At 39.1% G+C, this 25,706-nt stretch overlaps 1 long non-coding RNA gene across 3 annotated transcripts in view; it reads left to right on the forward strand.

Annotated features, from left to right (window-relative positions):
• Positions 1-7,428: 7,428 nt before the first annotated feature.
• LOC118553715 (uncharacterized) overlaps positions 7,429-25,706 on the forward strand; it is a 28,426-nt gene continuing 10,148 nt past the window's right edge. The window contains exons 1-3 of one of the 3 annotated variants that reach the window (XR_004926167.2): positions 7,429-7,624; positions 23,133-23,172; positions 23,475-23,535. This is a non-coding gene — a long non-coding RNA (uncharacterized LOC118553715). The remainder of the gene's footprint in view (positions 7,625-23,132; positions 23,173-23,474; positions 23,536-25,706) is intronic. The other 2 variants (XR_013440899.1, XR_004926166.2) reach the window with 2 other exon arrangements.

A 25,706-nucleotide genomic window follows, 5' to 3' on the forward strand; every position in this document is an offset into this window, starting at 1 on the left:
CTAGGATTATCACTGGGTACTTCACATGGCTCTTCATACAGGATTAGCAATGCATTTTCAATTATACTCATTTGCTATTCACCCCTATCCTCTCTTGGTAGGAGACTGATATTATTCCCCTCACCTTAAAAGCAAGCAGAGGCACAGACTCTCGAAGTAATTTTCACAAGGTCACTAAAAATTAGATGCAAGCTCTGGGACCTCAGTTCAATGCCTGATTCCTTGAGTCACACAGCCACCCAATGGCTGCTCTGCAGGAGGCCTGGGTTATCTCAGGAAAACATGGCAGTAGCTTGATTATTTCTACTTTTCTGTTCCTGCTTTTGAATGGGTAAAACAATAATTGTTATTTTAAAACTTTTTTAAGGAATAAAGAAACTCACAACCAGGAGCATAATTCTTTGACAGGATGCTTATTTTGTAGTACAATGCCTGGATTTGAATTACTCTGTCCTTGTTCTGTAAGATTTCAGAGACATATTGCTTGGCTGGGAATGGTTTTAATAAATCCTTGTAAATGTGGTATTTTAGTGGAGAAGTTGATTGTGTTGATTCCTGCTATGTACTGCTTTAACCACCATGGAACTGAATAGGGAATATTTCACAGAAGGATGCTTGTATGAAGGGACACTCAGTTTGTAACTATATGTGCACTTCCATCTGCCCATTCGTGAATTATTCAGACAACATGAAACAGCACTGTTTGGGGGTGGGTTTTTTTTTTTTTAATGGTGAAATTTAAATGAGTTCAATTGCCTGAAATAACTAAAAAAAGGAAACTACATCAGCACCTCCAACACAGGCAAAGCTGCCCAAGGGCTGTATTTTTCATCACCAGCTCTGCAGGATTTTAAAATTTTTCCAAGAAAACTAAAAGAAGTTGGTTTTCAAAGGAAAAAAAAAGACATTAAAAAAAAAAGAGCTATTCAACTCTTTCAATGTATCATCCAACACTCAGATCTTTATTTTCCTTGGAAGAAGAGAAATAATAGATTTGTTCCTTGTAGATGTTTAATTCTTGGGGACTATGATAATGATTCAAGGACAAAGCATGAATCAAGAGGGGAGCAAGGAAGAAGTTAGTACTGGATCTCCCCCTTTCTGTAGGAAGCATCAGCTGAGAGCAACTGCAACTGGGCTGGTAGACCTTGCCTCTCATCTCAAAAATTATTTTTAAATGTTTTGGAGTTAAGTAAGCATATCACACAAAGGTGAAAACCTTTCTGGAATAGCTCCAATTTTTAAAAATCAGAATGATATATATCTTTAAAGACACACAAAATGCTATCCAAACAGTATCTTCTATTAGGCTTTTCTGAAGCCCTAATGACATAATTTTGTAAGTGTGACATGTAACTTCTCAGAGTGTGAAAAACACCTTATGAGATTAAGAAAATCAGAGATCAATCACAATTATACATGTGTTGAAGGGCAGTTTATTAAGATATTAACTTTGTGGTGCTTTTTTCTCTGGTTTCTTTGCTATTTTTGCTTGCTTTCTGTTTTAATTGTTTGCCTGTGAAAGAACCAGAAGGAAATAGGAGTTTTAGTCCTTCCCCAAGCCCCAGCCTTGATGACAAACAAGGATTTAAGTTCTTTTACTCCCATTGTAGAATTGAAAGATTTTGAAAATATCTGCCTAATGGGGGTGCTGGGTGAAGAATGGAGGTCTATGGGGTTGGGAGTAGGAATGCAGAGTGGCCAACTGAAAGAACTTGTTCTGACCAGGAAAGCAGGTGGATCTAATGGAGGAGCAGGGATGCTCCCCACCTGGGCAGGTGTCAGTGGCAGTGGGAGGACAGAGAGAAGAGCTACCTCAGCATTCTGGAGGGATGGCAGGACCCCTGGGGAGGAATAGCTGTCTGGTGCACCTAGAGAGGCTAGATCCTGGGAAGGGAACCTCAATACTTGACAAAGACCTCTCTGCCCGTTTGTTAAGAACACCAGAACCATCTCTCTGCCCTCCGTGTGCTGCCACTCTATTCAACAGTGACAATGAAGATCAAAGACCAGAGGGCCCTTTACGTAAAAACCGGTCTGAATGAGAATCCTTAGCTCTTTGAGTAACCCTAGTGGGACTAGGGGGAAGGGAATCTAATAATGAGTGAGATCGAATTTCCCACCATTACAGCAAAAAAAAATTTATATATTTAAAGAATGAAAGAAAATGACACATTTTGCATCTTGATGTTGAAGCAAAGGATTTATATATATATATATATAAACATATATATTTCAGATTATTACGAGATTGCAAACCAAAAGTCCAATTCTAATAATAATTCAATATTTTGGAACTATGAACGCATTTCTCCATATTTAATTAAAATAATTGTATCTTAAATATTATATATTTACAATGGAAAATAGTATTGCAATATGGTAATTAAATAAAAGAGGGAAAAATTGGAGCATAGCTTTTATTGTTCCTTATTGTGAATGCTGGCTCTTGAGGAAAAGCATATTGTTAAGATTGGTTTTTGTTTTGTCTAATTTGCTCAAGAAAGTGGTGAACAACTTTCAGTTTAGGTGGTTTGCAGCACTAGTTACCAGATGGTGACACCGACCCAACGCTGCTTTGTTGCTACTTAAGGAAGGTCATAGAAATGTTATCTATGGGGAGTATGGTGGAGTATTGGTCTCAGGGACAGGGGGCAATCATCTGGTGTCCTGAATAAGGAAACTTTGACATGCGTTCCTCTGGGGAACTTGGTATGACCCTTTTTACTCACAACAGCTGGATGCTGCACACTGTCTGACCATCAGAGTTTGCACGCAGACCTGCACTTTCATTTTGCTAAGCATTCAGGACAAACTTCATACAAAGACAGAGCAGGCAGCCATCTTGCTGGGTGCTTTAAGACACATTAGGCAAGACCCTTGCCAAAAAAATCCACCCTCATCAACCCTCAGGGTATAGGAGATACAGGTATTGAGGTCTTTGGACCAAGGTCTCTGTTAAAAATCATATATTTTGGGGGAAGGTAATCCTTTTTCTAAGAATTTGAATTAGTATCTTACTTTCATATAGACTGGAATTCTAAAAATGCGTATATTAGATGACCAAATATCAATAATGGATATATTAGAGGGCAAATTTCCTTCTCAGAGTTAAAAATACCATAAAACTACCAACTATGTTTCGTGCAGACATCTTTTCCCACCTAAACAATCTTAAAATGGTGAGGAGAACCCATAATAATAGTACCGCCCACTGAGAAGCACCTTCCACAGCCAAGACACAGGCAGTCTTCAAAGCCCCAGGGTAGGTAGGGTCCAGCCTCCTGCAATGTCTTGGGGGATACCAAGGGCTCCTTCTGCTCTCTGCCCCTGGAGATGGAGCATGCCACAGCTGCAGGAGCAAGGATGATGCCCTGTGGGGGACTGGGGGTGTACCAATAGAGAAGGAGGATGATGAGGAAAAGGAGGAAATTCATATTTTCATAATTAAGAAATTCATAAATTCATGTGAGACAATTACTCCAGTCTTCGCCCCATGTGCAGTTATTCTCACAGCAGGATTCTTGTCTTCTTAAATCATGTTTAAATAAATAATTAGGTAGCTTCTTTAACATATTCACTAGCCAATTTGAGATTGTATAAATAAGCCCTTACCTTGAACTATTACTCATGCCTTCACTTGCCTCGAATTTTAAAGCAATTCTTCTAAAAGCTTTTTTGGAGCTTTGAACAAATGATTATTAGCCTTTTGTTGCATTATTTTAAGTCTTACCAAAGTACTGAGACGAAAACCCAGATAGAGACTAGGAGGGCAATGGCAGGATGGGACTGAATTCTGTGTGCTAAAGGAAAGGAGATAAGGTAGCTTAGGGCTTGTATTCATTTCCTAGGGCTGCCATAACAAAGTCCCACAGACTGCATGGCTTAACAGAACAGAAATTGATTGTCTCACACTTCTAGAGGCCAAAAGTCTGAAATCGAAGTGTCAGCAAAGCCATCTTCCTTCCTTGCCTCTTCCTAGCTTATGGTAATTAAGCAATCCTTGCTTGTGGTAGTTATGGTAGCCAGCATAGTTCTTTGGCTTGGAGATGCCTTATTCCAATCCTCCATCCCCACATGGCTTTCTTCCCTCTGCCCATGCCTGTTTCTGTGTCCAAATTTCTTCTTTTTATACCAACACTAATCATATTGGATTAGCCCCCCCAATATACATCATTATATAAAATATTTTGTATAATCACCTCATTTTAACTTGATTACTTCTGTAAAGACCCTATTCCCAAATAAGATCACATCTGATACAGGGGGTTTGGACATTCATATACCTTTTGCGGGGGGCGGGGGGGACACAATTTAATCCATAACAGGGATGTCAATGTCTACAAATTAAAATCTGAATTGAAAAAAAAAAAAGAAGAAGAAAGAAAGAAAAAAAAGAAATCAAAGTCCAGCCATACTACTTCAATAAACACTAGGGGAAAAAATAAAAGCAGAAAATGTCTCGATGAATATGGATGGCAAGGTTAAAAATATGCAACACTGTGCTGAAGGGCAGCCAGTAGATTCCGACACTGTGGCGTAGGGCAGGTGTGCTGCTAGAAAGGAAAGAGGGGAACAAGAAGGCAGTGGCAGAGGCACACCACCTGCTCACACCTTTACTAAGGGCTGGGTTGGCCTGATTGCTTAGTACATATCGCAAAAAGTCAGCTGAAGTTGATCCCACGTGCTCAGATATTAAATTGTATTTGTGCCTTGAGGTTGAGATGAATGTTTCCTTTTAAAAAGTAGGCTTTTGAAATATTGGCATCTAAATGGCAATCGCAGACTTAGTAAGTTTAACTATGAATCAGAAACACTGAACTCTCTACAGTGGACCCCTACAAATTTATGTCTGTGTCTTCATCCCCAGAACCTATGAATGTTACCGCAATGGAAAATGTCTTTGCAGATATAATTGAATTTAGGATTTTGATCAGAGGGAGATCACCGTGGTTTATCCAGATGGGCCCTACACCCCAAAACAAATGTTCTTAAAGCACTGAGACACAGACACAGAAGAGAAGATGATGTGAGGATAGAGACCAACATTGGAGTCTGCCAACTGCCACCAGAAGCTGGAAGGAGCGAAGAAGGCTTCCTCCCCTGCCCCTCAGAACCCCAGAGGAATGTGGCCCTGCCAGCACCTTGATTTGGGGCTTCTAGCCTCCAAACTGCAAGGGAATAAATTTCTGTCATTTTAGGCCACCTCATTTGTGGTAATCTGGCAGCCATGGGAAACTAGTCCATAATCATTTCTTCATGTAACTTTGAAGAGAGCCACTACACTCAATTTCTGTAGCGTCAATTCTGATGGTCCCGGGTTGGTTATAAGACTTTCTCACAGTTTAGCTTGTAATTCACACTATCAGACTTCTGTGCAGATGAGATACATCACCTAACCAAAACAAAAATGAAAAGCAAGTAGAATAATACTCAGTTGAAGAATATTTATGGAGCCTGTACCGAGCGTTCAAGGTGCTGAGGAAAAGCCATAATAAAATCCCTTCCCCAATGAAGCTTACTCTCAAGTGGGGGCTCCAGAAAATGAGCAAATAGAGAAACGTTAATACATCAGGCAGGAATCGGTGCATTAAAATGCAGAAGTAAAATCGGTACATTGAAGTGGAGTAGGATGATTGCGGTAAGGATACTGTGAGCTGCTTTAAGTAGGATGCTCAGGGAAGGTCTCTTTGAGGACATAGTATTACAGCAGAGATCTAAAAAAAAAGGTGAGGGAGTGAGCTAGGCACGCTTCTGGGGGAAGCTGTTCCCGGGTAGGGAGGCCAGCAAGTGGCATGGCTGAAGCCGATATGAGTTGCCTTGTTTGAGGAAAACCAGGTAGGTCAGAGTGGCCCTAACTGGGCAGCAGGGTCGGAGGTGATGGCGATATGGACTTTTAGGCACAGTAGGGGCTTCGGATCCATTCTCAGTGTGGCGGGGTGGGGACCAGCCTCTGTCTTAACAGGAGAGTCTTTCGCAAGTAATTACTCCTCATACCCAGCAGCTCACCTCCTCCCAACTGTGGAGATGCAGGTTGGTTACCACTCCCAGTTCCCCAAACTGTGTGCTGCCCGCAGACCAGACACAGTGTCCCTAGATCCCATGTCTCAGAACCTTTCCAACGGCCTGATTTCTTTCCAGCAGGGGTCTGGGGAAGCCTGATTATTAAGTGAAACTTCCCTTTTACCAGCTGATTGAAGGGTTATTTACCAGCCGGGAGCCAGAACAAAAATGGTGAGTCAGATTTTAAATCCATTTTCTCAGAGCCTAACATGCTCCGATGAATGTATTACAGAATTCAGGGGAAAGTAAGATAAATAGAGTTACTGCTGGAACATGAAGCTCTGATTTTTTCACAAGTTTAGGACTGTTGGTTCTAGAGACATTAGGCATAGAAAAGGCTGTAACAGCCTTTAGTCCCTGCTCCTGATCTCAGGGACAGTAGCCCACACCTCTTCTGACAGGACCACCTAACACAATCCAAAAGGTCTGAGGAAAATTTCCCTATCTTCCATCATAACCACTTAATCAAATTGTGTCTACAAACAGGAAACATGTATTAGCACATTTATTCAGCATTCAATGAATATTTAGTAAGTGCCTACACCTACAAACACAAATCAGTGAATTAGGTCCGCTTTTGTTGCCATTCTAGTTGTGCAAAAAATGACTCAAGGGGACAGAATTATTTATGTCTCATTTGGGTTGAAGATCCAAGACAATAGATACCATAGTACAAAGTAAGGTAGGAAATCACTATGCAAGATTTGAGTAAGGGATTTGTGAAAATATAGCATTTGGACCCAAACTGATCCCCTACCTTCAACCTAGAGGCTGGAGAGGCCAGGAAGGGTTGGAAATGGAGAGAAAATTTAGGGGTCTGGTGGTTAATATTCTCTATGACCCACCCCTGAAGAGGGGACTTGCTTCTCTCTACCTCAAGTCTAAGGAAACTGGGGAATTTAACAAGTGTCCCCCTGCACACTGAGTGCCATCCAAGATCTGGTGTCCAACTAGTACCACATGAATGCAAAGAAGAAGAGGTGGCCTGGCCAGCTGCCCTGATACTGCAGCAAAGAGAAGTTACTGCCCTGAGGTTACCTGTGTTCTCCAGGATGTTCTGGGAAATGGTAACATGAGTGTGTCCTTGCACGTGGGCCATCAGAGGGAGCCTGTCCAAAGTGACCCTAACAGGGAGACACACCACCATATGCCCAGAGGCTAAAGAAGAAACCACAGGTGAGCAGCCAGAAGAAATACAATGTCCCACAACGGGGAATGTGGTAGAGATGTCTCCAGTGATGGGGGAGAATTGTCCTAGGAGAGACACAGCTTCAAATATCTCCCAATCTCAGGGAAAGTCATGTTAAGTAAGGCTTTTCCTTCCCCTTTCTCCCTTCTTTTCCCCACACAGTTCTGATCCTGGCAGGGTCACAAACGGAGGCAGCAAGATGGGGTTGAGTGGAAGGCCAGCCAAGGAAGAATGGAACAGCCACTCTCCCACTGTCTGCAGCCAGCCTGCAGAAGCCCTGACGTGAGAAAAGAGAGAAGCTGAACTTTGAGTGGAGTTCAAGCATTGCATATTTCTATTACTGAATTGGGATTGTCTGTGATTTTCTTTAAGGTAAGTATGACTTATCCTAAATTTCTGTCAGACAGGGAAGAAGCAAAGCCATGGGATTTAAAGTGATAGTGGAAGATAAAAAAATAAAGTTACTTTTAATTAAACCCATGGATTTTACTGGTTCAGTTTATGGTTCTATTAGTGGTCAACTATAACAATCATTTTAAATTTTCTGTGATTGTCCCTTTCTAACTGGAAAAAAAAGTGCTTAAATATTATTAATCTATATGATTTGCCTACACTTCCCATTATTAGTAGGGATCCACTTGATTTCAATATTGCCAAAGTATGGTCATTTGGGGGAAAGCATGTCTTCATCTAAGTCAGCAAATTATTTTGTAACACAGTAGAACTTAAAAAAGAATCTTCATAAAATGCAGCTATTTCTGCTTAAGGACTTCAATCCAAATTCTGTATTAATGACTAATAACAATAGCTACCATTTAGTCTATGTTTTCTAAGTCATTTAGATATAGCAACTAATTTGACTCTTGGAAACCCTATGAAGTAATAATGATTAGGTTATATCTATCATGCACATATCTATATGTTTATGTGGGCACTCACATTCTTCTCAATGGACATTACATAATGGCGGGTGCACACAAAAAGGTTATTTCTCAATGACCTTCCTTATTCATTGCTCAGTCTGTTTATTTTTCCTTTCTACTAACTCACCTTTATTGAAGGAGTATTCAACTTTTCACAGAAACCATTTTTTTTGTACTCAAATGTCATTAGCTTATATAATACTTAACTAAATCTTGAATTATTAAAGGAACAAGTACAATAGGCTTGGTTTCAGGTTTGGTAGCAAACACAACTGCCTTGTAATCACACACCCTAATGAAGGGAAGCAGTGTTGAGCCTACTAGCAGAGTGTTCACCATTCTGTGGGCATCCGTCAGAAGAGTGACTAGAGGGAGTGGTGTATGTCAGTTAACCCAGCAAGTCAGGTCAGAGGAAGTCATTTAAGACTCTAACACTGAAAATGTTAGTGTCTATTTTTGTCTTGGTGTTTGACCTACCTGCAGGAACTCAGCTTTCTGAAATACTCCATCCTTGCAAGAATTTCAGTGTCTCTATGGTGGTATTTCATAAGTTTTAAGAACAAGTCTCTTCAGTTAACCCACATACACAACAGAACACAAATCATGTGTGTATAATTTGAAAGATTATAAAATGAATACATTTATGTAACTGGATAAAAGAAGAGAATATAACTAAATCCCAGAAGACCTCCTGTACCCCACATCACTACCCCCTTTCTATTCCCCAGAGGTAGGCACTATCCCCTTCAAATTGTCCAATACATTATTAAGTCTATATACTGAGCTCTTAATTTCAGTTATTAAAATTTTCAGTTCCACAGTTCACTTTTGATTTTTTTTTAACACAGGCTTCTAGTGCTCTCCTGAAATCATGTAATTTGTTGAACTTATTAATCACAGATATTTAAAATTCTGTGTCTGAGGACTCCAAAAATATAGATCTTCTATGGGTCAGTTTGTATTTTCTGTTTTTTCCCTTGGCATTTAGTCATTTCATCTTATTTCCTGTTATGTCTGATAATTTTTTTTATTGAATGTCAGATATTGGGCATGAAAAACATCTAAATAAAATTTAAGGTTTGCCATGGTTCTTTTCCTTCTGGCAAATGATTAGAGTAAGGAGAGCTCACCTTAATCAGGGCTTCTCCATCTCCAGCTTCTCCTGCTCCCAACGTATAGAATTTTCTAGGTCCCATCTGAAAGCTAGGGTCTGTCCTCATTGGTAGATTCAGAATCCACTTTTTTTTTAACTCCAGTATTGCAAGACTGTTAGAAGTTCTCAATTTCAGTTTCTCAGTCCTGCTCATAAATCAGCAAATGTTAGTAAACATTACATAAAAGGTAAAGCTGGCGAATGTTGGGCTCACATTATTGTGCATTTCTTCTCTCTGGGATTTTGGTCCCGTAAGCCACAGGCACATTGGTAGGTCCCTGATCCTTTCGAGTAGATATTTTGTAATATTTTATCCAGTGTTTCTAGTTGTTCTTGACAGGAGTGTTAGTGAGCAAAAAGCTGACAAAATAAAAAAAATATGCCAGTTGTTGTTTGTGATTTCTCATGATTTTTCTCAAAATACAAGTTTTCTAGTGTTTAAAAACAGATTTTCTGGGGTATCATCTCATGGTTTTGTCCTCACTGGAGTTGGGGGGTAGCAAAGAAAAATCCTGTTCTTAAGAGCACAAATACTTATTTGGGAATTTCTGTGTATTTCTCATGGTGGAGTTCATTTCTAAATTTCCTGCTCCAGTGCATTGCCTGCAAAGACATTAGGTTTAAGTGTTAAAAAAAGAAAATAGGAGACTTAAGGATCCAGTCAGCCTCCTGACAGGCAAATGGAGCCCAGTCATTCCTTTTGTTTCCGCCATTCTTGATTAGTGGGCTTACTAATATACTCTCTGGTGTGAGCCCTCAAGCATTTTATTAGCTATGCCAGAACTTGTAAACCAAGCATTAGGGAATGGCCTTGAATTTTCCAAGTTCAAAGCAAGAAATAGTACCTCATTCGAAATCAACAAAGTGCCAAGAAAGCGCCTCACTGATACTTTCCTATGCTTTGCTTTTTTTTCTTTTTCTGTGCTTTTTATCTCTGTCAACCAACTTTCTTTTAATTATTTGTTCCCGGCAAAGTGACAGATTTGGGTCATTCCAAATTCTATGCAGCAGATAAAACAGCTCTTGTGCAAGCCAGAGAAGGAAAAGCCTTTGAATCCCAGGTGCTTTCAATAGAACAAAATTAACATTCAAGGCTGCACTTGGCTGGATAGTGCGCCTCTTTCAGTGAGGAGAAAAATTAGGGTGTTTATTTATAGCTCTTTGAAAAGAGCAGTGTCCATTTTTGACCCCCACCCCCCAAAAAAAGGTTCTCTTTCCAGCTTGACATATTTTTCTTTTAGACCAGTACTCTTTCCTAAATTAATATTGATTGCCAATTAAGGCACATGTGTAAACTCAAATGTCAAGTTATGTGACAACATTATTTAATACAGCAATAAACTATTAGGATAATCTATTTTATTTAATTCAGCATACTTTTCTTGAGTCCTTAAAATGTTCAAAAGTCACTTTTCTAGAAGGTTTTGAAGGATGCAAAGATAAATAAAACAACTTTTCATCTCAGGGAACTTACAATAAAATAACACAAGGCCTAATGTAATTGAAATAACGTGTAGAAACAAAGGGTTATAATACCAAGTGGAAACAGAGATTATGTTTCTTTGGTAACAGAAATTAAAGACGTAGGAAGTAAAATTTGAGCTGGATCTTAAAGGGTGGGTAGGATTTCACCAAGCTCATCTTCAGTCACTTTCCCATGAACCAGTTTCTGATGCTTCCCTGAGGTACAATGTACCTCCACTGCCACACACACACACGTGCACACACACGTGCACGCACACACAAACACACACGTGCACGTGCACATGCAAACACACACATGTGCACACAAACACACACGTGCACACACGCACACACACAAACACACACGTGCACACATATGCATGCACACGCACACACACACTCACACACGCAGGCACTTCCTTTATGCCCTACTTTTCCCTGAACATACATCTACCCTAGGACCTATAGCTTATTTGTTTAAAGGTATACCTCATCCAACTAAACTGTGAGCCCCTTCAGGGGTCTCCAGAACCTGACATGGGCTAGGACTATTCCAGCTCAGAATAAACATTTACAAACATTAGTTAATGGAGGGCTTAAAAAAGAAAAGAGACTGAAGAGTCTAATTTCATATTTCCTATTACAGATTAGGATCTCCAAGAAGCGGACTAACTGCACATTAAAATCACCTTGGATGTTTTTCTAAAAAACATTTTATTATGGAAAATTTCAAATGTTTGCAAAGTAGGCTAAATGGTATAATGAACCCCTTTGTACTCATCACCCAATTTCAACAGTTATTAAGGTGAAACATTTTTCAGCTATACCTTGACACCATCCCGCCCTCTCCTCCATATCATGTTAGCATTTGGAAGCAAATTGGAACTCTTTTTAAATAAATACTGATGCCTAGAGATTCTAACTTAAATAGTTTGGGGGTGGGGTTTAGGCTCCTCAGGTGATTCCCTGTGCACCCAGGGTTGAGAATCTCTGGTCTAGAACAGCATAAACACAGGTAATTAGAGTACCAGCGTTAAGAAATCTCAGGGTGAACTCAAGGTTGGTGAATTTCCCTGTCCAGCCAAAGCCTGTTTTATGTGTGAGATAATAAGAGAACTGGCAGAAGAGACAAAAGGCTAGGGGAGGAGGGGAGAGTAGTCTTATCTGTTGTACAGAGATTGGATTTTACACTGGAGTTTATCATCATCACTACCATCATCACCATTTTGAATTGATCATTTATTGATTATTAATGTCACAGATGGGAAAGCTAGATACTACACAACTGAATGACTTAGCTAAGCATGAGTTTGAAATTAACACTGAGAGTCAAACAATTAAACCAGACTCCCCATTTCCAGGAAATCTCTCATTTTTCATGATTTTCACAATGATATCTAGTAAAGGAATTATTTCACTAAAGTAAGTAAAAGCGTGTAAGTTAAGTGTATACAAGTGCATAGGTATCGTTGGCTTAAAAAGCAGAGGCTCAAGAAAGACCCAGTAACCAAAAGGAAAATAACAGCGACTATACAAACATTTTGAGTGGGGGCAGGAAGCCATGTCTTTTTGATTCTTATTTTACCTCTTTTACTTCCTAAGTTCTATTTAATGGTAACATTTTTTTTGCTTTCCCCTTTCAGAGTTCTTGGGCATTTTTTTTTTTTTTTTTTGTATTCTTCATACCTTTTTACTTATTTCATATGTTAATATGGGCTATCATATATTTATTCAATACTTACTTGAAAAATGCATGACAACAAATTGGTGAATTAAAGTCAATTATAAATTGACAATTGTAAAAGCTCAGCCTTAAAAAAAGTTCAGTCTTTAAAAAAATTTAGGCGTAATAGATTTAAAACTTATAATCAGAGTAGAATAAATAAATTTACATACAACTAGATATTGTTAAATCAAGATATTTTTGAACTGTTAATTCCAAAATAGCTAAAAAAGAGAATGTTTCCTTTATATTGGTTTCTATATATAACGTCACTTCAAGAAATACTATAAAAAGAAATACTGCAAAAGTGCATTCTTCAAAAGCAGTTTTGCTTTTAGAATATGAATCAACAAATATTTCTAGAACATGTATTATGTGTGAATTTAAATTAAGTTTTCTGGTTTGTTCTCAGTATTTTTGAAAGTCATTACAATTTCTTACGCGTTTTGCATACCCAATTAAGTGTTTGAGTAATATTATGGCTTTGGCATCTTGTCAGATTCAAGGATAAAAGAAGTCAATTTTCATACTGTTATTTCATTCATGCTTTCCGACAGCAAGAAGAAAAAAAGCAGAGCAACATGATGAGCAAAACAAAAACAGGGATTGCTCACACCCTGCAGCTGTGTCTTAGACTTGCATAAAGCTTCTCTTCCTTTAGTTTTTAACCAGTAGGGTGTTCTCAGAAATGTAAAATGTCCTTTAAAATAGCGTATTTTATCAGCCCAAACGTCATTTGATAATCCATACTTTAAGTGTTTTGAAACCTTTAGATGAAAATAATGTGATGACAGATATTTTGTTAATGTGTGAAGAAGCATTTTGTTGCAAATGTTCCCGTTTTGAAATGCTCCCAATAGTACTATTACTGCTTCACATGAGGATGGTTTTAGATCCAAGAAAACAATTGGGGGAGGGTACAGAGTGGCAGATGCACTACCTTTATCTCCTTTTTCAAAGCTTAAAGCAGATGAAAATATCAATTAAAAGTCATCTTCCTTTAGAATCTACTGTTAATTGGGGGAAATAATGGCTTGAAATAAGAATTGGCAATCTTTATGGCACCATCAGCTATAGAGAAGAATTCTATATAAAGAAGTCTGTCTGGGATTGCGTCTTATGAGCTTAGTTAGTGAAGTATTTCCTCTTTGCATTAGAAGAAATGAGATCGCGGGGCGCCTGGGTGGCTCAGTCGTTAAGCGTCTGCCTTCAGCTCAGGTCATGATCCCGTGGGTCCTGGGATGGAGCCCCGCATCCATCGGGCTCCCTGCTCGGTGGGAAGCCTGCTTCTCAGACTGCTTATCCCACTCTCTCTGCTTGTGTTCCCTCTGTAGCTGTCTCTCTCTGTCAAATAAATAAATAGTATCTTAAAAAAAAATCTTAAAAAAAAAAAGAAGAAATGAGATCGCATGAGTGCAGAGGTATATTCATTGGGGGGGGGGGGTTAATGAAGCTTAAGCTACAACACTTCTCAAGTCCACCAGCCCTTTCCAAAGTCCTAGGGGAGGCCTTAGCAATGTATTCAATTAGTTACATGTTCTGTAACATTTGTAAAATTAAGCTATTTTAACTAAAATTGCTCAAGATTAAACTCTCTTTCCATTCGACATCCCTTTCTTTTTTGAAATGCTCCAGCAGTACTATTAAAATATCATTTACAAGTTCAAGGGAGTAGGACTTCATATCTTTGGATGGCCATTATACAACCAACATTGCTGTTTTTTACCTGGATAAAATGTTTTGAAAATCAACATCCATTAGTTGAGGTGTCAGTCAGACCTGAAGTGATTGAAATGGGAAATGCATTTAAAATATGTGAGGTACGGACATGTCAGCATTATTGAGGAACACCGTTTACCTGTGAGGTAGAGGTACCTCTTGTCCCTCCGAGGGGACTGACTCCTTCAAGGACACAGATTTGTCTCTGTCTTCCGACTTCCATTTAGTGGTCCTGAAAATATTTTGCCCACTATAAGGTTCAACGTCTTCTCAAGAAGTATCTGTCTCTAGGGGCGCCTGGGTGGCTCAGTTGGTTAAGCGTTGGACTCTTGGTTTTGGTTCAGGTCATGGTCTCGGGGTCCTGGGATAGAGCCCCACCTTGGGCTCCATGCTGAGTGCAGAGTCTGCTGGAAATTCTCTCCGTCTCCCTCCATCTCTCTTCCTCCTCCTACTCCTGCTCTCTCTCTCTTTCTCTAAAATAAATAAATACATAAAATCTTAAAAAAAGTAACTGTCTAATTGCTATGACAGCACATTGTGTTTTTTTTTTAAAGATTTTATTTATTCATTTGAGAGAGAGAGAGAGCCAGCATGGGGGGCCGAGGGAGAAGGAGAAGCAGACTCCCCACTGAATAGAGAGTCCCACACAGGGCTCCATCCCAGGACCCTGAGATCATGACTTGAGCCAAAGGCAGACGCTTAACTGACTGAGCCACCCAGGTGCCTGCACCACATTGTTATAACACCAGTCAAAAGAAAGGATTCCAAGTCATGCATTGTTCTCCTTAGTTATAATTATAGGATTTTATTATCAGCATCATATAAAAAACAAACATATGTGCATATGTGTTATTTATTTGTGTGTTTCTGATAGAGCATCCTGGTTCAGTGTTCACTGAATGAAGGGTGATGTTTACAGAACTTTTCAGTAGCCAAAATGGTATATTGTATATTTATAATGGGTTGAGGAATCACATTGACAGAATGGATAATTCAATATTACAGTTATATTTAAGTCTATCTTAGAAAAATGTTAAGAATTGCCTGTTTATATAAGGTTATTAAAGTTTAAAATCATATAAACATTTCAAAAGTGTCCTGTAAGTGTCTGTATATGGTCACTATCAAATATTTACTTTATATAGTTCATGAAGAGAATGTTTAAAACTCAGCCAATTTCTTTTGGCACAGAATTTTACTAAATTGTCTCCATCAGGGCTCCTGTCTGGCTCAGTTGGTTAAGCATCTGCCTTGGGCTCGGGTCATGGTCTCAGGTCCTGGGATCAAGCCCTGCGTCCGTCTGTCTGCTCAGCAGGGAGCCTGCTTCTCCCTCTGCCCCTCCCCCTCTGCTTGTGCTCTGTCTCTAGCTTTCTCTCTCTCTCAAATAAATAAATAAAATCTTAGAAAAAATAAAATAAATCATCTCCACCAAGAGATAAAGATGCTAAGCATAATTTTGGTATTAGCCTAAGATAGTGTAATTTAGATGTAAATAATTTATATGCAAATATACCATAAAATAGTCTTTCAGTTCTTTAAAGTTCAACATAACTTATTTAAAAACAATAAGTAGAGGGCGCCTGGGTGGCTCAGTTGGTTAAGCGACTGCCTTCGGCTCAGGTCATGATCCTGGAGTCCCGGGATCGAGTCCCACATCAGGCTCCCTGCTCAGCAGGGAGTCTGCTTCTCCCTCTGACCCTCCTCCCTCTCATGCTCTCTGTCTCTCATTGTCTCTCTTGCAAATAAATAAAATCTTAAAAAAAAAAAATTAAAAACAATAAGTAGATACTCATGCAACATTTCCCATCTGGTTCTCTGTATTTACGGGTCTGTTTCTGCTTTTTCATTGTTTGTTTGTTCATTTGCTTTGTTTTTTAGATTCTACAAATAAATGAAACCATATGGTATTTGTCTTTTTCTGTCTAACTTATTTCACTTAGCATAATACCTTCTAGGTCCTTGTTGTTGCAAATGGCAAGATCTCATTCTTTTTTATGGATGAGTAATATTCCATTGTATATATAGACCACATCTTCTTTATCTATTTCTCTATCAACGGACATAAGCTGCTTCCATATCTTGGCTATTATAAACAATGCTGCAATAAAGAACTCTGTTTTTACATTCTACTTATTACCAACCATAAAATTACTTTTTTAAGAAGCACATTTTGGGAAATGTTGCATGAGTATCTATTATAGTTTTTAAATAAGTTATGTTGAACTTCAAAGAACTGAAAGACTATTTTATGGTATATTTGCATATAAATTATTTACATCTAAATTATACTTTCTTAGGCTAATACCAAAATTATCCTTAGCATCTTTAAATTTTAAATGAGTTCTTTAACCTGGAGACTGAAGAAGGAGGTTTTGCCATTCTAATGGCCTTTCATAGAGAACTTTTGCTTTAAAAGCTCAACTAAAATTGCTTTAATAGGGAACAATTTTTCTTAGGTCTTTAAAGAGGCTGTTTCCCTGTTTATTAACAATGAGAAATAGATGTATTTTTTAAAATCAATCTCATTGTCTTCCCTTCCCCTTCTCTAAGTTACATTCGTGTTGGCCCTACACTTCCATCACTTGCAGCTACAGCACGCAGAGCAGAGTGAGGGGAACAGGATATATGAAGGAAGAAGACCTGTTCCTAGCAAGAATAATAAGGAAAATAAAGCTGTAGTGTTATACACACAACTGTAACTGCTAAGGAGCTGAGAAAGTCCAAATGGTAGTAATTCATATCAATTAACATAGTGGGTGTTAATTTCATAGGCTACAAACTGCAGGTATTAAGAAAGGTAGCTATCTGGAATTTTCTGTAGTTGGAGCGAACCCTCTCTTGGCCACCATTCCCACAATATGGTGGAAAACAACCTGGTTACTTCAGCCATTAGTCAGTTTCTGAAATTTCCTAACTTCGTGGTGTTTTCCCCTTTGCCTCCTTTTGTAACAAATGGATAGGACCCAGGCTAAAATCATTCGAAGTCAACTTTTAAAAAAGCTCCATGCCAGCCAAATGTAACACATCTCAAGTGGCATTCAGCCTCCCCATCAGGAGTTTGCCATCCTGGTCATCATTTTTGAGGTTCTGAAGTAGACTCACGGCTTCCGCTCTAGTCGCACACACAAACACACAAAAATCAAAGATCCAACAGAGGTGTATCTGACTCCAGATTCCAAGCCCTTTTCTGCTACACCTTACAACTCTTATCAACTACATCTCTTCTATCCCTTTATCTCCCATTAAAATATAACTGTCTACTCCTCGTTCTTTCCTTAGATTCCCATGTGTGGTGGTAGACATAATGGACCGTTTCTTTGTTTCAAGTAAAATATCTGAATCCACAAGAAACAAGCTTATTTTGAGCCCCTCCATGTACTGAACTAAGTTCTGCAAGAATTCGTATAAGACATGGTTCTTGCCTTTAGATAGAACAGCCTATGTGAAAAGTCTTTACAAATTGTAAAGCAGCCAAAAACACTTTTTTTTTTTGGTCTTCACTGAGTCTTGGCCGTAGTTTTCAAGGAATGAAGAATTTATTCCAATATGTGTCAGAATTAAATTACATGCAGCCAGTTTCTTCCAGTGATGCTTCTCACTCCTCAGTCAGGAAAAGGCAATCTCACCCTCTGTTCCCATCCCATGTCTTACTCCTTGTTGGACTCCTCCTACTCTGGGTTTCTTCCCCTCCCCTGCATTAATCTCACTGGACTCTTTGATCTAATGTGAACATCCCTCCCCCCTCTTTTGGCAGGATTGACGGTAGCCTTTTCACTCCACTTTCCTGCCTTAAGTGAACCCTCATGGCTATCATCCATCAGTCTTTTCACTCATCCTGGGTTAGTTTGTCCATTCCCTTTCATGCCTTTTCTAGCTCTTTGCCACTCTCTTAAATCCCTTGTTCAACTCTGCCCCAGTTTACTCTTAGCAGATGACAGTTGAGGCTAGTAGGCATGAACTGTGCCAACTCCCTGCCCTCTTTATCTACAAGCTTGTCTATATCCATTCCCATCCTACCTCTCTTTCTCAGAAGAGGAGATCCCTTTTCTCAAGATCAACCCCTCTGTTAGGGTTTTGGTTTTTTTCAAGATCAACTCCTCTGTTAGGGGTTGGATGGTGCCCTCCAAAAGGATATGTTGATGTCCTAACCTCTGGTACCTGTGAATGTGACCTTGTTGGAAATAGGGTCTTTGCGGATGGAATCAAGTGAAATGAGGTCATTAAAAAGAAGGAAATTTGGACACAGACACACACACAAGGAGAAGAATGCCATGTGAAGCCACAAACACAACAGTCAAGGGTACTAAAGATCAATGGCCACCATCAGAAGCTAGGAGAGGCAAGGGAAGTTTCCACCCAGAGTCTGAGGGAGCATGGCCTACCTTGATTTCAGACTTCTAGCCTCCAGAACTGTGAGATAATAAATTTCTGTTGTTTTAGGCCATTCAGTTTGTGGCATTTGCTACAGCAGCCTTAGGAAACTGGTATGTTCTCCATCTCTTCTTTTGAGTCCATCCTTTCCTGCTACTTCATGGTCCTTATTCAATCATCCCTTCTTCTCTCTGCCTACTAGCTCCTTCCCCTCAGCCTATCAAGTATTTATTGCCCATCATAAAAGTATCCTCCTCTGACCCAGTGTTCTGCTTGAATTACCATTAGTCTTCACCTTCCCGTTTTTACCCAAACATCTCAAAAGAGCAATACAGACTCTAGGTTAGTTCACATCTCCTGTTCAATGCACAGTTTATGGTAATTGGGTTACTTCCTCCATCAGTCTGCTGGAACTATTTTAGTTAAGTCACAAATAATCTCCTGATTATCAAATCCAATGGATATTTTTCAATTATTTCATATGGAATTAGCATGCTATTTTGCCAATATCAATTGCCTCTCTCTACTTTGAAACTCTCTACTTCCTTGGCTTTCATTACATTTGTCTTTCCTGGTTCTTTTCTTTCTTATATTTAGTTTATTTCCTATTTCCTCTTTAACCTTATCTTCTTCTGCCTACCCTTTAAATGATTCATTTCCTAGGATTTCATCCTTGTCTACTGCTTGTATTCTACACAGTAATTTTGAAAGGGCGACCTCATCTACTTTCATGATTCCAAATAGCACCAGTGTGCTAACAACTTCCAAACCTTTACCTGTACTGAAGATTCCTCTCTCAATCTTCTCCTGGATATACATCTAACTACTCACCAGTATCATACTCTTACCACAAATTCATCCAGTCCCAAACTGAGATGATCAACCTTGCCCCTAAGACTTCTTGTGTTCTCTGTCTCTTAGTGCTGCTATTATTCATGAAGTCATCCCAGCTAGCATTTGGAGACTCAATTTTGGTTCCTCCATCACCTTTACATCTACTCCCTCACAAATCCTGTCAACTTTATCAATCTCTCACCATTGCTACCCCCTTAGTCCAGACTCTCATCATCTCTCCAAACTGGTCATTCTGCCTAGTCCAAGTCCTTCTTCTTCAAGTCCAAGTCCTTCATACAGAAGCCAGATTAATACATCTAAAAATAATATGACATCATCACCCTTAACATGAAATAAAAGTTCCTTTCTCTCTCACCTTCCAACCATGCTTTCTATTTTTGCCTTTGGAACATGTAAATGACCATAGGTCTACACCCTGAGATGGCTAATGGCTCTGTGACATTTTAATGTGAGTCCATCTCCTCAGGACATTGTCACCTGACTTGTAACCTGATTAACTTTTTATCCTCCTTTGCATTTAAGCATAGAATTACTTCTGGGAAGAATTCCCTGAACCTCCAAACTGCCTTGCGTATCTCCTTCTATTTCCATATTCCCCTCTATAGACCTCTATTATTGCCTCACTGTGCTGTGTTGTAATTAATGGTTTACCTATCTGATTCCTGCACTAGACAGAGAGCTCCATAAGGACAGGAACTGTGTCTGTTTCATCTTTGCATTCCATTACTTGGCACATTGCTGGAGGATGAATAGAAAAGTAACCGGAATATTGGGAATCTCTTATCCTATAGCAGGTGGATGAATAAGCTCCACTGGGAGGAGAAAGGCCTTTTGGTACCTTTCAAGTAACACTACACAACCTAATTTGTGATCTTTCCTACTAACGACAGATAATGCAAAATCCAATTACATTTTAGGTTATCTCAACAGCACAGTGCGGAAATGATAAACTTCTGCTTTGTGATGAACACCTTTTTTCCTTGTGAACACGGAAAACAAAACACCTCTCCCCCTTCTGAACTGTAATATGCTGCTGCTGTTTTTAGAAATGCTGTTCTCTTTTAATAGAGCAACTTCATTACCAGAGCCTTCAGTTTCACAAGGTCATCTACAGTCTGGTGGACAGATTCAAAGCATAACTCACACTAGAGCAGCCTATCTTGTGCCTGCAGATTTAGGGCAGCAGGGATTATATAGACACCAGAGTTTGTATTAAATACACACACAGTTTTGATATTCAGAAGAGGTCAAAAATAAAATCAGGTAAAGTATTTATGTACCAGGTATGCTGAATAGAGATCCTGAAATATTTCATAGCGTAACATGCTTGAGGAAGAAAAACAGTGCCAAGAAGATGAATTGCCTTGTCCTGGTACTTCCTTATTTTTGACACTCTTCTTGGAAATGAATGTTATTTGCCTATACAAAGCCTGAAACGGCGGCTCAGAACGGTTCCTTTGGCCAGCATGGTACGCCGATTTGTTTAACTTTTTTTTTTTTTTTTTAAAGATTTTATTTATTTATTTGAGACAGAGAGAATGAGAGAGAGAGAGAGCACATGAGAGGGGGGAGGGGCAGAGGGAGAAGCAGACCCCCTGCCGAGCAGGGAGCCCAATGCGGGACTCGATCCCGGGACTCCAGGATCATGACCTGAGCCGAAGGCAGTCGCTTAACCAACTGAGCCACCCAGGCGCCCCGATTTGTTTAACTTTTAAACGTTGTGAAAGAACATAAAAATCATAATAATGCATAACACATGAATATATAACTTAACAAATAATTATACATTAAGTACCTCTGAAACCATCTCCCAGGTCAAAAAATAGAATATAAACTCCTGTTAAGAGCTGACTTGTGTTGAAGCCCTAACCCCCAGTACTTCAGAAGGTGACTGTATTCGGAGACAGGGTCTTGAAAGGGATGATTAAGGTTAAATGAGGTTGTTAGGGTGGGCCCTAATCCAATAAGCCTAGTGTCCTTATGAGAGGAGAAAATTGGGATGCACAGCGAGAGATACCAAACATGTGCGTGCAAAGAGGAAAGACCATGCGAGGACAAGGAGAAGACAGCCAGAAGAAATCAAATTTGTCAACAACCTTCTTGGACTTCCAGAAATGTGAGAAAATAAATTTCTGTTGTTTAAGTCACCCAGTCTGTGGTATTTTGTTACGGCCTCCCTGGCAAACTAATGCAGCACCCCAGAAGGACCCTCTTACCTCAGACTAGTCAGTCGCTTGACTTAGAGTCATTGGTGAACATGTTATCACTTTTCACTGCATCCCAAAGATGACACCTGTTCTTGCATCCAAAAGATTATAGCTTAGTTTTGCTAGTTTCGTAGATTTTTTTAAAAAATTAATTTGAATTTGAATGCCCGTAGGCAAAGCATCCATTCTCTAATTCACAATATTCAATATGTTCTATTGTCGTCCCCTGCCTTGTCCTTGAGCATGTGTGTTTGCCACTCCTTGGCCTCATGCCCAGCCTCCTGCAATGTACCTCCTTTAATGGCCAATTATCAACTCAAGAATGACTGAGCCAGTGACTTTGATGATCACACTCCTTCATCCCCACCTGTTACAAGGTGCTAAATGTCAAGTTCTTGGTTTCGAATTACAGTTGAAACTGTTTTGAGAAATTTCATGATGCCTATTGAAATAAATAGTGTCACCCAGAACTGTCACAACCCAAGATAAAAAACTGCTAGTTTAGCCAGGGTGAGCTTTATTTAAAGAAGCAGCAATACCAAAATCATTTTCCTGCCTGTATTATTCAAGGTCCCAACAGAAAACAGATGGGACAATCAAGTTCAAATAACTCAGGAAGTGTTTATTTACAAAGGAACTCATTAGAAGAACCACAAGGTATTGTACAGGAACCCAGGTCTGGTCAGAGAGAGAGATATCAGAAGCCAGAAAGAGAGAGAATTGTCTAGAAAAGAGCTCCTTGAGAGTGACTTTTGATGAAGGTACCAACCAGCCTGAGGCAAATTGCTCAAGTAGGAAACTGAAGACTATCCTCACTCTTCTCTCTCTGATGTTCTTGCTTATTCCCCTTACTCCTCCTTGACCTAACCTAACCGGAAGCCAGAGGTTTGGAGACCTGCAGATGCAGCATACAGAGGTCTCAAGGCAGAGAACAGGAGGGTAAATCTGGAGGGAGAAATGGAAGATTTCTGACACTTTGCCTTTGGAATGGTAGTGTGAGAGAATGTGGATGTTGATTTCTTCCAGGCAGTTCCATGTTTGAAATGTCACAATTCTCCAGGTAAGCCAGTGCATGAGAAACATGCAGCCTTACCAGTATCCTTCCTAAAAGTACACAAAACCAGGATGATCAGGGAGTAATAACCAAGAAATTAAAGAGCAGGTTTGTTCAGTATTTAGATATGGCATGCTTCTAAGACATCCAGTTAAGATTGTATGGCATTTGAGTTTACTAATTTTAACACTTGAGACATTCTACTGCCAAATGCCAGGAACAATTAGGAGTAAAATAGAGAGCTACCATCTGGAAGGATCAGTATGCTTTTCAGGAAAGTGGATGTGACTTGTACTCACATTTGGAACCAAAGTTAGGTAATCGTAAAGCATAAAGCTCTCAAATAATTAATTAGTTTAATTAATTAATTAATTATGTGTATTGGATCAAAGTGGGAATTTTTTTTTCCAGGTTCTTTACCCAAAAGAAAGGCATAACAGTTTCTCATTATGTAAGTACAAAAGTCACCTTTATTTCTCGACTACTTTATTATAATGTAATATAGTTATAAACTATATTAATTATATGTAATTATTTAATATAATAATATAATTTATAATATATTAAATACATAATATATATATTATATCACTGTAGTATTATTTGGAAATTTGGAATTGGGCATGAGGAAAGTCCATCTTGACATCCAGCCATGAGATTTTAGCTATTCAAATACCAGGGTAATTACTCAAAGGGTAATCTAAAAACGTAGATATGAAGGCAAGTGATTAATTAATCTCCTTATCTCCTCAGAAATGGGTGACATTTGTAATTCAATAGAAGAAATAGAAAAAACACTGCATCACAGAATAAGGTATGCCACGATCGTTAGATTTGTTAAACAATAAACAAAATCTTAGAAGAGTTGGGATTGGAAATCAGGTCCCAAATTTGGCTCCACCCCTAAATTGGAACCCCCATAAATTGCTGATGAAATGGGAAGTGGTGCAGCTACTGTGGAAAACAGTGTGGCAGTTCCGCTAAAAGTTAAACATAGAATTACCATATGAACGCTTCAGTCCTACTCCTAAGAATATATCCTAAGGAATTGAAAACAGAGATTCAAACAGATACATGTACACCAGTGTTCATAGCAGCATTTTTCACAATAGCGCAAAGGTGGAAACAACACACGCGTCTATCAACAGATGAATGGATAAAATGAAGTATACGCATACAATGGAATAGTATTCAACAATATAAAGGAATGAAGCAGTGATGTGCTACAACACGGATGAACCTTGAAAACATAATGCTAAGTGAAATAAGCCAGACACAAAAGGACAACTATTGTCTTTATATGAAATACCTAGAATAGGCAAATTTATGGAGACGGCGGGTAGATTTGAGGTTACCTAGGATTAGGAAGGAAGGGAAAATGGGGAGTTATTGCTTCATGAGGAGAGAGTTTCTATTTGGGATTCTAAAAGAAATTTGGAAATACATAGCTGTGATGGTTACACAACAGTGTGAGTGTAATTAATGCCATTAAATTATACACTTAAAATGATTTCAGTGGAAAATTTTATGCTCTATATATCTTGGCACAATTGTAAAAAATTTTCCTTTATCTTCTTCCTCCACATAGCATTTCATTTTAACTGAGGATTGTCAAAAGAGCCTCAGAAAACACTGCCCAATGCCGTAAAATGAACTTGAATAAAGCTACACAAAGAGAGAGACTGACAAAGAGAACTTCTAAAATGTCCATTCCTGGGGTGCCTGGGTGGCTCAGTCATTAAGCATCTGCCTTCGGCTCAGGTCATGATCCCAGGGTCCTGGGATCGAGCCCCGCATCGGGCTCCCTGCTCAGTGGAGAGTCTGCTTCTCCCACTCCCTCTGCTTGTGTTCCCTCTCTCGCTGTCTCTCTCTCTCTCTCAGATAAATAAATAAAATCTTAATTAAAAAAAAAAAAGACGCTAACATAAACTGCACCCTCCCAAAACCACAGCTTCTGGATTACTGGAGCACAAACAGGAAAAAGGTCAAATTATCTTGTCAGAGCTGATGGAGACTGCTATCTCCATTTTATTGGAAGAGGCACCACTTCTTTCTCTCTCCCCTGACCAGGCTCTGAACTTGTCATTTCAGTCACTCATGCCACCATATAATTATCAAGAAACATAGATTTCATTTTGTTAATCAGCAGAATTTTTGTCAAAGATTTTGAAATAGTAATTACTGACTTATTTCTTATTTTAAAAAGTAACATGGTTTTATTATAAAGATTTTAGAGAAAAAAAGAAAACAGAAAAGCCCAAAGAAGGAAAAATAAATTACCCATAATTTTACCATCCAGATAGAATTGTGATTAGTATGGTGATGTGTTCTGTGAGACTTATGTGATTAATTTTAGTCAGCTTAGTCAACTTATTGTCTAACTTTTCTGCATTATGAAAGAAATAGCTTTTCATTGAGAAATATGTGGAAAAGCATAGTTTACATAGGACAGTCCAATCATGTGAAGATAGTTGCCATTACCATGTTGATGCATCCTGGCCCAGTTAGCCGAGGCCATTAGCAGACAAAGCTATAGTCTGAAAATTCACATTTGCTGACTTTTTGCAATAAGGCAGAGCACTAACCAGAGAAATCATGGGATGTCTCACGGAAGAAAGAAAGAAACGGGGTTATTGCAGGATTTAAGAGAAGCAGTGCTTTGATAGACTCAGAGCAAAGCAGGACTGGGGATAAAAGGGTCAACATGATGTCTGGACTGCAAAGGGGACCCGGAGTCCTTTTTCCTGGGAAACCACAAAGTTGAGCTGGATGTTGAAATGATGTGTACAGAAATCCCTTATCTGAAATTCTGTGCATGGGTTGGAAATCAAGGCTGCTTTTCTGTGTCAAAGGACTGAAATCCTCCCAATAAAAAGGGCGGGTGCTTCACTCTTATTCTTATGATTCCAAAGAGCAAACTTTTGACAGTTTAGATATTAGAAAACAAGATTTTTCAGTGAGTAAGGGATTAAGAGTCCCTTAAGT

Source organism: Halichoerus grypus, chromosome 9, assembly GCF_964656455.1.
Source record: "Halichoerus grypus chromosome 9, mHalGry1.hap1.1, whole genome shotgun sequence".
Classification (NCBI taxonomy): domain Eukaryota; kingdom Metazoa; phylum Chordata; class Mammalia; order Carnivora; family Phocidae; genus Halichoerus; species Halichoerus grypus.